Below are 16,726 nucleotides of genomic sequence, written 5' to 3' on the forward strand. Positions count from 1 at the left end.
CCTTTATTCCAGTGTCAGTTCAGTATCTTGCAGTTCGTACTTAACTTGTGTTTAAACTACCCTTCTAAAATGAGAATTTCAAGGATTTGGTCTGTCATAATTTTTTAAATTAACCCTGATGTCTCTGAGAAGTTATGACCTGGTCTGAAAGTTAAGGTTAATCTCATGGTGGCTAGAATGTTGACCTAACCAATATCCAAGTTGTACTCCTCTGTTTTTGCCCGAGATACCTTCTTCTGGGTCTGTGTGTCCATTCTCTGAAGAGTGAACACTTATCATTGCCTCATTGCCAGAGTAACTTCTTTTGGGAGGAAGATCCTACCTTTAGCCTTGAGAACAACATACCACAGACAGAGATATTCCTCAACCAATTAAAGATCACAAACCACAGGACAATTTCCAAGGATATTACCTTGTGTTACTGATGACCAAGTGAGTCGATGGGAAGAGCTGGGTCTTACTCTCAGTATCAGTTAAGACATGTATTTCACAGGATAGCAGGAAATATCAGAAAGTAGCAGCATGAAGAATTTTCTATTTGAATTTACCCCATGAGCTTTCAAAACCCACTTGGACATAGTAACATGTTACTGGTTCAAGGGGATTGTAGTACTGAGGGAAAATTAGGTAATATCATTGGCTTTTAGGACTTACAAAGGACCTCAAAATTCCTTTGATAGCAATGTTATAAGGTAGTGATATATAATGGTGTTATGGCTTTAACCCTTCATGATTTAAAGATCATCTCATGGAAAAAAATATGAATCATCAAGATGCGCTTGGGAGAGAGGCACCGGGCGGCTCATTCGGCTAAGCATCTGCCTTCTGCTCAGGTCATGATCCTGGAGTTGCCAGATTGAGCCCCACATTGGGCTCCCCACTCAGTGTGGAGTCTGCTTCTCCCTCTGGCCCTCCCCGCTCTCATGTTCTCTCAGAGCTTTGGAAATGGCAAGGAACACACTGAAGACAGCCTGCAAGGTGTGGCTGGAGTAGAGAGTTCAGGTGTGAAACAAGAGAAATGGGGATGGTGGAAAGAAAGGAGGAGGGGTGAAGAGGAAAGGGAGTCAAGGAAAGAGAGAGGGAGGGGAGAAGCCTGGTCGTTGATGTAAATAAAGGTGGTAAATAATTGCTGTGTGACTTCAGAAAGAGGCTGAAGAATTCACATTTTATCCTGTAACCAATTTTTATGTAGAGGTTCCTACAGTAAAAGATGGTGATTTATGGCAGCTTCTCCTGGCGATGGAGTGTCTCCTACCTGGGGGGCAATTGGAATCTGGGAGGCTGTTTGTAGTAATATGTGACAGGCCCTGAGAATCTCTGAAATCATGGGGAAGGGGCAAATCAGACTACTTCAGATAAAAAGGCAATGATATGATCCTGATGGGAGATCTGATAAAAGAGGAGGATGGCAAAAGAGAAAATAGTGTAAAAGGATGCTATGGTCATGGGTGGAGGGGAGGACGCCTGGGTGGTGCAGTTGGTTAAATGTCTGACTCTTGATTTCAGCTCAGGTCACGATCTCAGGTTCCGGGAATTGAGCCCTGCATCTGTCAGGCTCCATGCTCAGAGGGGAGTTTCCTTGAGGATCCTCTCTCCCTCTCTTTCTGCCCCTTCCCTGTTCTCGCTCTCTTTCTAAAGTAAATACATAAATCTTAAAAAAAATTTTGCTAGGCTTGCAAATCTGAACAGCTGGGAAATGGCACTGCCCTTGAAGTGAATGAATAGGGATGAACTTAAATGTACTCAGTCCCTTTGCACTGGCAGCGTGGTGAGTCCAAGCTTTGTCATGAGCCAGATGAAAATAGGGGACCCAAGAGAAGACTGGAAACCAGAAGAGATTCACCAGCAAATGGCAGAACAAAATGGAAAAGCCATGGAATGTGTTTTGGGGCCCAATCTAAGTAGCCCAAAGAGAATAAATCACAAAGGAAAAATAAGAGAAGAGCTCTCATCACCAAACACGTCCTTCACAAACATAGATTTAATGGTTGGTACTGACATGGAAGGTTTACTTAGCATGACCTTTTGAGAAGTTCCATTTATTGCATTAAGACCCTAGAGTCTTGAAAGGGCTTTTAGATAGTGTCCTGAAATACTTTACTTTTTTTTTTCCACGTAGAACTCTGAAGCAAGTAGTCCCTGTTAAGTGAACAGAGAGATCAGATGGCATGGGAGCAGAGGACTAATGTCCTATAACCCAAGTTCAGAGAAATGTGTCACAACACCTAAGCATTTGCAGGCACACGTGCGTGCCTCAGTTGAAATCATTTCACTTCAGTTAAAAGCTCCTGGAACCATTACTCGTGTACATATCCTCTCAAGTAGAAATGACTGAGCTTCTGATGCCATCGAAATGGCATTCTCTAAGCTGGAGTGTTCTGTATGTAAGGAGTCATTCTTTATCATTTAAACGATAGTTAAATTGGAAGAATCTTCTTTGGTATTCACATTTTGTTCAGCTGTGACCTGGGCCAAATCCATCTGGATTGCTGATAATAGGTCTGTCTGTTTAGCATCTTAGGTACTATAGTTTAGATATATCTCAGATATATCTATGGGACAAAATACATCAAAGAAAATATTAGCAGCAGTGCCCTAAAACCTATTCTGTTGCTTTTTTTTTTTTTTTTCTCCCTGATTTGCTGGGCAAATTGTCTTGAGTAAGAGGAAATTTTTTTTTCAGCCAGGGCTTTATCTAAAAAAAAAAAAAAAGAAAGAAAGAAAAGAAAAGAAAAAAACAAAACAAAACAACAACAAAAAAACGCACTGATTCTAATGGAGACAGATGGATTCTAGTTAATTCCGAGAAGCAACAAGATGTAATTTTAACCAATTTTTAAAACCAAAATGAAAAACAACTCTAGTGTACTGTATGTCAAACAATATTCATTTAACCTTAAAAGCCACATGTGTTGTTTATTCAAACCTCAATTATATTCTGAGTGGTACCCTATGGAGCTAAAATGGCTTGGCTTTCTGGTAATGAAAGAAATGAAGAACAAGCATTTGAAAAATGGTCAAAAGCTGGGCTACAATTCAGACTGTTTATAACTCCCATTGCTTCCATTAATCTCTGGTTAGCCTGAGTAGGTCACAGAAGTAAACCCTCTCCTTTCGAGAGGACTAAGTGTACAATGAGATTATTAGAAACCCATGAAGATAAGCCTCAGAAAGCAAAACTACGCCAGCATGTGGTCACAACTGAACCACACACAACATCATACATAACATGTCCCATAGGTCCTGATGCATGCGGGACAGCCCACTTTCATGCCTTTTTCTGGCAGACATAATTACTAAGATGGCCCTCTCACTTTCAAAAGTGTCTTGGTTTGGATGGGAAGATATGTAGTCACTCTAATCATAAGGCACATGGCAATGAAATGAATCCCTGAGACCAGGGCGGGCGGGGACATGATCCCTGAGACAAGGGAAAGTGATCTCTATACTTTGAGAGAAACGCGTTGAAATCAGCAGAATCAGGGCAAATAGTTAAAGGGCTTTTGAGGGAAATCAGGGGAGAGTGGAGAGGAAGAAAGTGATCGTGACATCTCCACCTACTACGTGCCAGGTTCTGGGATGGGCCACTTGATAGCAGGGACAGAATACCCAAGCTGGAGATGAAAGACAGAGTAGAAGCAGATGACTCGATGCGGGTCCTCTGCCAAACATCTAATTCTCTAAATACTGTTGAGAGGGAGCAGGCATGCTGAAATTTGAGTGAAGCTTTGAAGAACTCTGGTAAAATAATTCCCCACTAGTAGCCCTTTCAGCTAACAACGATATATAGTACTACAAGAAGTCCTCCAGTGTTTTGTAGATGGTCATGTGTTCTAGAAAATACTCTGCTGTCAAATAAAGCACTTTATTGTTTGGGCTGTCAATACAAGCTCTTAGCATTTTCAACAAACTATCTGCTTGAGAAACACAGAGACACAGACAACGGGGAACTCCTGCCAAGAGTAGCTAGCCAAATCTGAAGAGGAGTACAAAAGCATTTATCCAGGAAAGTCAGAAATACATACTTTTTAAAAAGAGCATTATGGGAGTGGCCAGTGCTTGTGAGAGCCAATCATGAGGGAGGCCAAAGAGAAGCTATTAGCTGGATGATACCCACAAGCCACACTCTGCTCTTTCAATGGTTATGGAGATCCAAGCTGATAGTTAGAAATGGGGTCTTTGAGTCATCCCAATAACTCTAATGGAAGCATTACCATATCCGGCCCTGGGGAGCAGAGTTGTCACGAAGTCTGCTCCTTCCAGTAGCCTCAGAGTTCAGAGTCCCCACAGTTGCTCCACATCCCCAAGTTGAGAGGCAACAGAACAGTCATGGCTAAGAGAACAGTCCACACCAGCCAGACTGCCTGGGTCCAAAACCTGGCTCTGTCCCTTTTTGCCTGTGTGACTTCGGGCAAGTGATGAACCTCTCTGAGCCTCAGTTTCCTTATTGCTAAAATGGGGACAATACAACCTAGCCCGGAGAGCGGTGGGGAGGAAATGGATTAGTGTGCGCAAAGAGCTTAGAACAGGGCCTGGCCCACCAAGTGTTATTCCCCCTCTTCTTCCCATCCTTTCCCTCTGCTTCTTCCTCTTTCTCCTCAAGAGTAGCTCAACCCTGGGGAAAACCCAACTTAAGGAGTTCCATGAGCATGCGTGGTAGCTATCAAGGAAAGGCTCTGGATTAAACAAACAAATGAAGCCCAGCAGTAACAAAAACATTTATGCCTGCACGTAGGAAAGGGAATCCTTTCATTTCGAAATCATTCCATTTTGAAAGCCAGGATCTTGGATGCAGGAAAAAAAAAAAAAAAGGCCACAGGGATGTTTTCAGCTGGTTCCTTCTGAACTGGCTAAGATTCTCTCCTAGTCATCTCCTTATTTTCCTCTTTGTCAAACAGGCATTTGAGTTTTAACGAAATCTGTTATTTTTTCTTGGCTTAAAATGAGGACAGATATCTGCTTCATTGGGAGAGAGTGCAATTTTATGGTCCTAACGTGGAGTGGTCAAAGTCCAAGTACCCCCTCCCCCCAAAAAAAAGAGAGAATCCTGAGCTACCACATCCATACGTGGAAAAATAACAAGCGGATGGAGAAGAGGAGCTCAGAGATCTAGCAACGTTTACTGCTGGTCAACCTAGGAATGAATGGCAAGCAGTCAGAAAGCAGTTTAAGGTCCTTCTATCCACAGATACTGCATTAGCTACCTGGCCTTATATCCAAAAAAAGACCTGGATGTCTGGAGGGAGTAGGGAACATGGGGCTGGTTTTAATGGCTAAAGCCAAGGTGTAAATGGATATAGTCATTCCAGTAATTTGCTAGAATAACTGGATCCTGGTATCCACTGTCTGCTTGCCCAGGCTATGGAGACTTGGAATTGGTAAGTTCTTAAAGTTATAATGTAGGTAATATTGAAATCTGACTTCCCCTGCATAACATAGCTCCTTTTGCTCGCATTTCTTTTTTCTCTCTTTATGCTGTCAGTTGACAATTCGGACTAAGTCCTAGAAATACTGGGGTCTAGGCTCATGAAGACTATTCCAATGAGAATAATGGACACAGGCAGTGTTTCTGGGCAGTCATGGCACCCCTTGGAGTAGTTAGAAGGACAGGGCTGAAGGAAGAGTGACTTTACCTGTGAAGAAATATTTGCTCTGACGTGCTCGCTGGAAATTCCTTATTTTTATGGTAGAACCAGACGCCTATAAACATGAAAAATGCTCCAACCCCAGAACAGGATGGGGGCATTTATTCCACACGGCCAGTTAAGATTTGGGTTTATTCATTTGTTAAACTCAGTATGAAAGTCAATGCTGTCTCATCCATGGTCTGAAGGGCTTTCTATGAAGAAACATGTTAGATATAAGAGACATGCCCAGAAGGAACACAATGACCACCAAGGTTGGGAGTTCTGGGAGTATTAGCAAGCACGTGAAGATGAATTCTGAGCACAGGGGAGAGAGAACAAAAACAAGCTGGAAAGTTTCCATGGAAAAAGACAGCCCTTAGTGGGGATTTAGAAGAAGAGAGGAAGGCCAAGGGTGGGATATCTCTCAGATGATCCTTTCTTCATGAACATGAATGGTTCACCCAAGAACAGGGCTCATTAACAGTGGTCAGACTCTTCTGTCACTCTGAAAAGATCAGAGTGTTTCAGCACAGTTTGAAGTTTAGGGAGGAGCACAGCAACTCAAAAACCATAAACGATGGAGTTCATTTTTTTTTTTTTGAGAAATGTGTCTCATTAATGATATTTCCTTCCTTATCATTATGACCCACTGATGGTAGTGTTTCTGCAGAAAATGCGGACCAAACCAAAAACAACGCTAGACCAATACATGAGTGTCTATATTTGGAGGTGCTGTTATTTTCTCCAGTTTTGTTTGATTTTGAGAACTTTGAAAACTTGGGTAGATTTTTATGATGTTAAAAATAAAATGAACTACCTTGTGCATCACTTCCCTCATGATCTCTGCATTCCAGCCAAGATAGCATCACAGGTGTAATTTTGCTGTTTTGCAAAGATAAATCACGAGTCTTAGGTACAATGGCACTTCTCTTGAGTACTGACAAACTGCTTTTAAACAGTTGCTTCTGCTTTCAGTTACCTCGTGGAAGTTCATAGAAATACCTCAATTTCATGAAATGAGATTCAGTTTTCTCCTTTGGCTCTTTGCAAATGTGTTGGATAAATGAGCTTGGGTTGAGTATGTTGGGAGTTCAGTCATCTCTCCTGCCTCCCTAGCTAGGACTACACATGGAGTGCTGTCAAGAGCTTTTCATGGCTGTAGCTTTTTCTATTTAATAAATCAACCACAAGAAATGCTTAACTCTGTGCTACAGGACGTAGAGGAAGAAGGTGTTCCTTTTCCAGTTAAGGAAGCAAGATCCATGAAACAATGGAAAATATAAGAAAATATTTAAATGTTGGACTCTATAAACCAGACTAAGCCCTGAAAGTGGTCCAAGAAGGAGCTCAAGGAGGACTCGAGTTATCGGGTCAGGCTCTTTGGAAGGGGTACAACTCAGCCTGGGCTCTTGAAAGATGGGTAAGGGTCAAAATCCGTAAGAAGAGAGGAGGGAAGCTATTCCAAGCTTGTGAGAGCTAATAGAGGCACATAACAGGAATGAAAGTGGGAAGGAACTTGGCATATTTTAGGACAAAGAGAATAGCCAGCCTGGAGTAGAAGGTGTGTGTGGGTTGGTGTCAGAGAAACAAGGATGAGTAGTAGGTTCAGGGAGCGTCAGCTTGCCTAATAGAGTGTCTTTAAAAACAATCTGCGGACATTGGATAATGTGCTAAGACATGGTGGGCACTGACCAACACGACCAAGTAGTTCTGTAAGAAGAAAAGCCTGGACTAGAGTAGTATGCACATGTACAATGGAGGAAAGACAGTTATAGACACTCCTACAGCCCGAGGTGGCCAGTTTCACAGGGAAAGCAGAAATCAAGGATCCTGGGAGTTTAAGACTGCCATTAGCTATGTCCCTAAACTTCGAGTCCCTCCTCTCTCACAGGCAATGAAAAGGAATGTGGTGTGTGTTGAGGCTGGAGAGACAGTCCGAGGAGTCTTCCTTCACCTCCCTCACAAGGTCGACCCCTCTTCATTACTAGCTTTTCCAACCCCTTTTTCTATAGCACGTGGCACAGTTGCCGTTTTGTATCTACTTGATATTTGATATTATTTGATATTATCTATTTGATAAACGTGTCTTCTGTACTACAATCCACTAGGCGAAGTCCCCTGTTCGTTTCGTTCACCACTGTATCTCCAGCACCCACACAGCACTGGGTACTTGGTGGGTGCTCCAGAAGGGTGAAGAAGGGTGAAAGAAGGTAGGTATTTCTGGACAAAGATGTCCCCTGCTGGTTCTGAGCGGGTAGGCTGAGGCCATAATGGGAGGAGCTGGGCAGTGTGGTTACTCTTCTAAGATTAAGTGCCAACATGTCAAGCATGTTCTCTCTCCCCCTCTACTCACTTGCCTTAGGAAAGGTCCCTTGTTGCGTTCCCATGAATGGCTCCCACCAGGGAGTGTAAGAGTTTGGGACTCTAGAGCCAGGTTGACAAGGTTCAAATTCTAGCTCTGCCACTCACTGCCACATATCCTTGGGCCAATCACGTAACTTCCCTGCCTCAGTCCCCTTATCTGTAAAATGGGGTTAATAATTGTTCTAACTTTGTTGGGAGGATTAAGTGAGGTTATCACACACATCAGTGCTTAGACCACTGCCTGCCACAGAGTAAGTACTACGTATGTACACCGTCTAATCAGGTTTGGCTCTTAATACAGCCAAAAGCCTACCTCCCCCCAAAACCTCTCCTTTGTCTAGAGTCCAAGTACATAGCCTTTCCCTTTGCTTTGGCAAGATAGGCAGGAGACAGGAAACAGAAATGATAAGGAGGGGGGTGGGTTCGGGTTTAAGGCCTGCCTGCCCAGAATGTGGCAGTCATACAAGATTTTTCTTCTGATCAAGTTTCCCTTCAGGTTCCAGCGGCTGTTTGCATGCCACTTCCAGTCCAGATGAGATTTGCTCAAGTTCCAGCAAGGACATGCCCCTTGTCAATGCCCTCTTGACCTGCCTCAAGCCTCAAGGACAGGCCGAAATCCCTGAGGCTGGGGTTGAGATCCAGTTCGCAGCTAATGTTGCCACATGACCCAGGAAGAGAGACATGTACTGTGTCTGGGGAAGGCACAGAGAGCCTGTTTCCATGCGGCCCTTTATGTGAACATCTGCAAATTCAGCACTCAAAAGGTTATTTCTTCTGCAGTATTTTTTCTGCAGTTAGGGTGGTCAGCATAGGGGAGAAGGGTGTCTGCATTCCCTGCTGTGTGAGTAATATGCTTATGCAAGACAGACCTTTGTAAAAACATCGTTTCAGCAGGAAAAAAAATAACGAGGTGCTTCCAAAATTAGCACTTCAAAGGACATTCAATCACATTCTACACAACTGAAAGATGTAAAGAAATTAGGGGCAGAGAGAAAAGCATCAGTTTTATGAAAGCGGAGGACTGGGCCTTCACAGGGAAAGATGAAAGTGAAGGATTTATTTCGGCTGGAGGAGAGATCGCGGGGAAAGAACTTCGCGAATTGGCAGGTGTGTGAAGGGACCGCGCATGATCGGCCGGAGCTTGCTTTTATCTGTCACTTCTGAGGGCATCATAAAAGGAAAGAAATTTAAATTGTGACAAGGGTCGTGTTGAGAAGATGACGAGTCCGAGGATCTGTTAACGCAAGAGGGATGAGAAATGAAATTCTATGTGTGGAGATTAAGTAAAGAAAAAAAAGGCAAGACTCTCAGACATAGAGGAGACCATGCAATCGTATTAACCCTGGGCTAATAAATACAATAATATTATATATGAAATATAATCATTGTCTCAAATGAAGCAGTAAGTCTGTATAAGACTTTCCACTAGGTCTCCACATCATCTCGGTTAATTTTTACAACCTTTCCATGGGTGACACTTACTATAATCTCCATTTTCAGGGCTGAAAAGAAGCAAAAAACCGAAGTTCTATGGGGACAAGCAGATCGCCCAAGGTAACATCACTAGTAGGCTGGAGCTCCATAACATCAAATCTGAGTCCTTGTGGCTTCAGGGTCTATGTCTGCTGCCCCACACATGTCTCCCAGAGGCAATAACATGTCTTTTGGCAGTTGCCTTTGTCTTATGAATTGTTCTTCAGTTTAGATTTCTCACCGTATCCTTTTCCCCAAACAAGGTAACCTCAGCCCGACAACTGGATTATAGGAACTGGATTGTTATGCAAGCAACTATGAACACCTCGGCTCCATACAGACTCTCTTCCCTTTGGAGCAGACTCAAATGACATTGGGGCAAAGATGGGTAGGGAGATGAGGAACAAAATACCCATCTTTTCTGGCTTAAATGTCATAGCTGTACTGGTGTACAGACACACACACTGTGAGAAAGCAGGAGAGGAAGATCCAGGGTCTTCTTGGAGCACAAACCAAATCAGGCTGTGGCTAAATCCACACTGGCTTGTGAGGACCTCTGGAAAGAGCATAGGAAAAGGGATGAGCATACAATGGTACTCAGAACAAGGTCATTTCTTCCTTTTTTTTTTTTTAAAGATTTTATTTATTTATTTGGCAGAGAGAGAGAGAGAGAGAGAGCGAGCGCTGGCACACGCAAGCAAAGGGAGCAGCAGGCAGAGGGAGAGGGAGAAGAAGGCTTCCAGCTGAGCAGGGAGTCCAATGTGGGGCTCGATCCCAGGACCCTGGGATCATGACTTAAGCCAAAGGCAGAAGTTTAACCGATTGAGCCACTAAGGTGCCCCAAATTCATTTCTTCCTAGAAGAAATATTACTTACAGTGTCCTGAAGGGCAATGGGGGAGGAAAAACCAGTTAGGGATCAGAAATGACACAGTGTAATTTCCTACTGACCATGAACCAATGGACAGCAAGTAGCACCCCTACCACAGTCTATTGGTAATTCAGAGGCAGAAAACACAGGAATAATATCATATGTTAGTTGTATCTAATTCAAACTATAACTTTGGCAGTATTTCCAAGCTAGCATGCATTCATTCAAAGAGTGCTTACTCTGTACCTAGAGCAGGGAGGGGGAAGAAAAGATGAACCAGGAATAGTTCCTGCCTTAAGGAGCTCAGAATTGCTATGGAGAGTAAGACATGAGTACACATAATAAATTAAAAAAAAAAGGTAACAAAGTGATTAATGCTACAGGAGCAGCACCCAGTAAAGGCTGAGGAGTCTCGGAAAGGAAGGAGGTTTACTCCTAACTTATAGGATTAAAAAAACAAAACACTTTCGGAGGAGGTGGCAGATGGGCTAGTCTTTGGATAAGCAGGATAAACAGGAATTTGGGCTGGAGAAACGAGGGATGGCAGACAGAAAGCAGAGAAGAGAGAAAGGCCTTCCATCTAGTATTTATCATAATGCACCCAGAGGACCACCTGTGTCAGAATCTATGGAGGCAGTGTTTGAGCTACGTCTTGAGAAACCTGTAGGATTTCCAAAGGCAGAGATGGAAGGGAAAGGCTTTTCCAGAAAGAGGCAATCTTCTCTCCTCTAAGGTCTAGCTGTACATGTGCAGTTCTTATATAGGCAGCCATTTTGTTCTTTTGACCTCCCAGTTCCTTCCCATGAAATGGCTGTCATACATTTGTCTCAAAGTTGGTTACCCAATGGTTGGAAGTAGATACTCTGACCATTCAGAGAGTGACATTTGTTACTTTTCTATTGCTTCCAGGATTCAGACTTTTAATATGCTAAATTTAAGTGCACTAAAATCAAATAGAAACCACTATTCGGGGCTGCCTCCAGTCATCTATTTGGTCTCAGGAATGGATTCTCAAAGAGGAATCTATGGACCACCAGCCTCTGAGTGGACAGTGGGGCCTGCTGACATGCACATCCCAGGACCCTACCCCAAAGCTGTTGAATCACGCAACTGTTGTCTGAGGATCTGAAAGTTCTCCAGGTGATTTTGAAGCACACTACAGTTGGAGAAATCTTGAGGGGGTAGAGTGAAGACACAAAGACACAAAGAGCACAGGGACACTGGGAGTGGAACCCAAGGTGTGTGAATCGAAGAATGTGGGCCTAGAAAGCTAAGTTGAAGCTACTGGATAGAAGACCTTCACTGTCTGAGGCAGGGGTTGGTGTGTACCCCTGGCAACAGGGAGCCATTCTTTTCAGCAGCAGAGTAAAGTGGGGAAGAGCCTGGCATCTGGACTCACTAGCTACATAACCTTAAACAAGGCTATTAACTTCTCTCTGCCTCAGTTTCATCATCATACTCATCACATAGGGTCATTATGGGAGTAAATGATTTAATGTCGATAAAGTATTTAGAACTGTGACTGGTGGGGTGCCCAGGTGGCTCATTCGGCTGAATGCCCTAATCTTGATTTCGGCTCAGGTTATGATCTCAGGGTCATGAGATCAAGCTCCACATTGGGCTCCACACTGAGCGTGGAGTCTGCTTAGGATCCCCTCTCTCTCCCCCTCTGCCCCTCCCTGTACCTATCCCACTTGCATGCTCACACACTCTCTCTCTCTTTCAAGAAAAAAAAAATGACTGGCCTTAGTTAGTACAGTATGTATCAGCACAAATACTTTTTTTTTAAAAGTAAGCTCTATCCCAACATGGGGATTGAACTCATGACCCCAAGATCAAGAGTTACATGCTCTAGCAACTGAGTCAGCCAGGTGCCCCAGCACAAAGACTTCTGAGTAGAGGTATAGTATGGTTAAGGCTATCTTTCTGCAAGATGAAGCTAGTAGTAGTGTACAGGAGTCATCTACCAATCCCCTCTCAGTAAATCCTATCATTTCCCCCCGCCACCTCTAACTCAGTGCTTCTCAACTTTGGCTGCACATTGAAATCACCTCCCTCACCCTCCACCCCCAGCCTGAACATAAATCTATCAAGGTAATTCCAATAAGCACCCATGGTCAAAAAACAATGTACTAAATATATTTCAGATTGGTCTGTTTCTCATTCTGGAGTCCTCACCCTATACAAGACGTGGTGCTAGGTCATTTTCCTGCATAATCTCACTGAAACCTCATAAGCACTTGGAAGTAGGTGCTAACAACATTCTCCCTGTAAAGATTGTTAGAAAGACTGAACGCACTGCTCATGATTATCCAGCTAGAAAGTAGCAGGACTGGGCTTAGAGCCAAGGCAGCCTGGTTCCAGAGGCTCCTGTCTGAACCACTATTCTCTACTCTGTCCCCAAAACAGGCACCTGCCCTCTCACATTAGGACAGGCTACTGCACTCCCCTTCTTCCTGGCCTCTCCCCTTGCTTTGCTGCCTCCCTCCAATCAAGTATAGATGCAACAGCCAATGAGGTCTTTTAAAACATCCACTGGTTCATGTTATGCCCAGCTCACAACTTTCCAGCGGCTTCCCAAGGTACTTAGAAACTGAATACAAACTCCAGCCCACAGCTTTGAAGGTCATATATGGTCTGAGCCCGGTTCCCTTCTCCAGCCTCATCTCCAGCCAGGGTTGACTACTATCACTACAGGCCAGCTACAGATCCTCAGATGCCTCGAATGTTCTGAGCTCTTCCTTGTGTAAGGCCCCTGAATTTTTTCTTCTGCCCAGAATGCTCTCCCTTCAGGAGTTTTGCATGGATGGCTGTTTTTCATCTTCCAAGTCTGAGCATAAATGTCACTCAGAGAGGCCTTCCCAACCACCTGATCTAAATGCTGTCCTTATTTCCTATCTTGTTTCTTATCTTAGTCCTTTATTTTCTTCATAGTACTGAAATTGTTCCAATTTTTATTTCTTTGTTTATCATTGCCCTTCTCTGGTAGAATTTGAGTTCCATAAGAGCAAAGAAACAATCTTTGCTGCTATGCATGCCATGTACGGTTGTAGAGGGTACTGCACAAATTTGCTGCACTGAAAGGAGTGCATTCACAAGAATTTTCTGGCAAATGGTGGTAAAGTCTCTTAAGTAAAAGGATTCTCTTTGTAACTTGCATAAAGATGCAATATAGTCTGACAGTGCCCTGTATCCTTTTATTAATTTATTTATTTTCAGCATAACAGTATTCATTATTTTTTCGCCACACCCAGTGCTCCATGCAATCCGTGCCCACTATAATACCCACCACCTGGTACCCAACCTCCCAACCCCCCGCCACGTCAAACCCCTCAGATTGTTTTTAGAGTCCATAGTTTCTCATGATTCACCTCCCCTTCCAATTTACCCCAACTCCCTTCTCCTCTCTAACTCCCCATGTCTTCCATGCTATTTGTTATGCTCCACAAATAAGTGAATCCATATGATAATTGACTCTCTCTGCTTGACTTATTTCACTCAGCATAATCTCTTCGAGTCCCGTCCATGTTGCTACAACAGTTGGGTATTCATCCTTTCTGATGGAGGCATAATACTCCATAGTGTATATGGACCACATTTTCCTTATCCATTCATCCGTTGAAGGGCACCTTGGTTCTTTCCATAGTTTGGCGACCATTGCTGCTATAAACATTGGAGTACAGATGGCCCTTCTTTTCACGACATCTGTATCTTTGGGGTAAATACCCAGGAGTGCAATTGCAGGGTCATAGGGAAGTTCTATTTTTAATTTCTTGAGGAATCTCCACACTGTTCTCCAAAGTGGCTGCACCAACTTGCATTCCCACCAACAGTGGAAGACGGTTCCCCTTTCTCCACATCCTCTCTAACACATGCTGTTTCCTGTCTTGTTAATTTTGGCCACTCTAACTGGTGTAAGGTGATATCTCAATGTGGTTTTAATTTGAATCTCCCTGAGGACTAGTGATGATGAACATTTTTTCATGTGTCTGATAGCCATTTATATGTCTTGATTGGAGAAGTGTCTGTTCATATCTTCTGCCCATTTTTTGATATGATTGCCTGTTTTGTGTGTGTTGAGTTTGAGGAGTTCATTACAGATCCTGGATATCAAACTTTTGTCTGTACTGTCATTTGCAAATATCTTCTCCCATTCTGTGGGTTGCTTCTTTGTTTTTTTGACTGTTTCCTTTGCTGTTCAGAAGCTTTTGATTTTGATGAAGTCCCAAAAGTTTATTTTTGCTTTTGTTTCCTTTGCCTTTGGAGACGTATCTTGAAAGAAGTTGCTGTGGCTGATATCGAAGAAGTTACTGCCTATGTTCTCCTCTAGGATTCTGATGGATTCCTGTCTCATGTTGAGGTCTTTTATCCATTTTGAGTTTATCTTTGTGTACGGTGTAAGAGAATGCTCGAGTTTATTCTTCTACATATAGCTGTCCAGTTTTTGCAGCACCATTTATTGAAGAGACTTTTTTCCACTGTATATTTTTTCCTGTTTTGTCGGAGATTAATTGACCGTAGAGTTGAGGGTCCATATCTGGGCTCTCTACTCTGTTCCACTGGTCTATGTGTCTGTTTTTATGCCAGTACCATGCTGTCTTGGTGATCACAGCTTTGTAATAAAGCTTGAAATCTGGTAACGTGATGCCCCCAGTTTTATTTTTGTTTTTCAACATTTCCTTAGTGATTCGGGGTCTCTTCTGATTCCATACAAATTTTTGGATTATTTGCTCCAGCTCTTTGAAGAATACGGTGGAATTTTGATTGTAATGGCATTAAAAGTATAGATTGCTCTAGGCAGTATAGACATTTTAACGTTTATTCTTCGGATCCAAGAGCATGGAATGGTCTTCCATCTTTTTGTGTCTTCTTCAATTTCTTTCATGAGTGTTCTGTAGTTCCTCAAGTACAGATCCTTTACCTCTTTGGTTAGGTTTATTCCCAGGTATCTTATGGTTCTTGGTGCTATAGTAAATGGAATCGATTCTCTAATTTCCCTTTCTGTATTTTCATTGTTAGTGTATAAGAAAGCCACTGATTTCTGCACATTGACTTTGTATCCTGCCACGTTGCTGAATTGCTGTATGAGTTCTAGTAGTTTGGGGGTGGAGTCTTTTGGGTTTTCCATATAAAGAATCATGTCATCTGCAAATAGAGTTTGACTTCTTCATTGCCAATTTGGATACCTTTTCTTTCTCTTTGTTGTCTGATTGCTGTTGCTAGGACTTCTAATACTATGTTGAACAAGAGTGGTGAAAGTGGGCATCCTTGTCTTGTTCCTGATCTCAACGGGAAGGCTGCAAGCTTTTTCCCATTGAGGATGATATTTGCTGTGGGTCTTTCATAGATAGATTTGATGAAGTTCAGGAATGTTCCCTCTATCCCTGTACTTTGAAGCGTTTTAATCAGGAATGGATGCTGGATTTTGTCAAATGCTTTTTCTGCATCAATTGAGAGGACCATGTGGTTCTTCTCTCTTCTCATATTAATTTGTTGTATCACATTGATTGATTTGCAAATGTTGAACCATCCTTGTAGCCCAGGGATGAATCCCACCTGGTCATGGTGGATAATCTTTTCAATGTGCTGTTGGATCCTGTTTGCTAGGATCTTGTTGAGAATCTTAGCATCCATATTCATCAGTGATATTGGTCTGAAATTCTCCTTTTTGGTAGGGTCTTTGCCTAGTTTGGGGATCAGGGTAATGCTGGCTTCATAGAAAGAGTCTGGAAGTTTTCCTTCTGCTTCAATTTTTTGAAACAGCTTTAGGAGAATAGGTGTTATTTCTTCTTTGAAAGTTTGGTAGAATTCCCCAGGGAATCCGTCAGGTCCTGGGCTCTTGTTTTTTGGGAGGTTTTTGATCACTGCTTCAATCTCGTTACTAGACATTGGTCTATTCAGGTTGTCGATTTCTTCCTGGTTCAATTTTGGGAGTTTATAGTTTCCCAGGAATGCATCCATTTCATCTAGGTTGCTAAGCTTATGACATATAACTGTTGATAATAACTTCTGATGATTGTTTCTACTTCCTTGGTGTTAGTTGTGTTCTCTCCCTTTTCATTCATAATTTTATGAATTTGGGCTTTCTCTCTTCTTTTGGATTAGTGTGGCCAATGGTTTATCGATCTTATTGATTCTTTCAAAAAATCAGCTTCTAGTTTCATTGATACGTTCTACTGTATCTCTGGTTTCTACCTCATTGATCTCAGCTCTAATCTTGATGATTTCCCTTCTTATGTGTGGAGTTGGTTTGATTTGTTGTTGATTCTCCAGCTCTTTAAGGTGTAGAGACAGCTTCTGTGTTCTGGATTTTTCAATTTTTTTGAGGGAGGCTTGGATGGCTATGTATTTCCCCCTTAGGACCACCTTTGCTGTATCCCATAGGTTTTGGA

General features: G+C 42.7%; 1 protein-coding gene across 6 annotated transcripts in view; it reads right to left on the bottom strand.

The window, feature by feature from the left end:
• Window positions 1-16,726, bottom strand: part of CHRDL1 (chordin like 1) — a 120,845-nt gene that overhangs the window by 24,657 nt on the left and 79,462 nt on the right. The gene's annotated exons all lie outside the window — the stretch shown is intronic.

This window comes from Mustela erminea, chromosome X (assembly GCF_009829155.1).
Source record: "Mustela erminea isolate mMusErm1 chromosome X, mMusErm1.Pri, whole genome shotgun sequence".
NCBI classification, from domain to species: domain Eukaryota; kingdom Metazoa; phylum Chordata; class Mammalia; order Carnivora; family Mustelidae; genus Mustela; species Mustela erminea.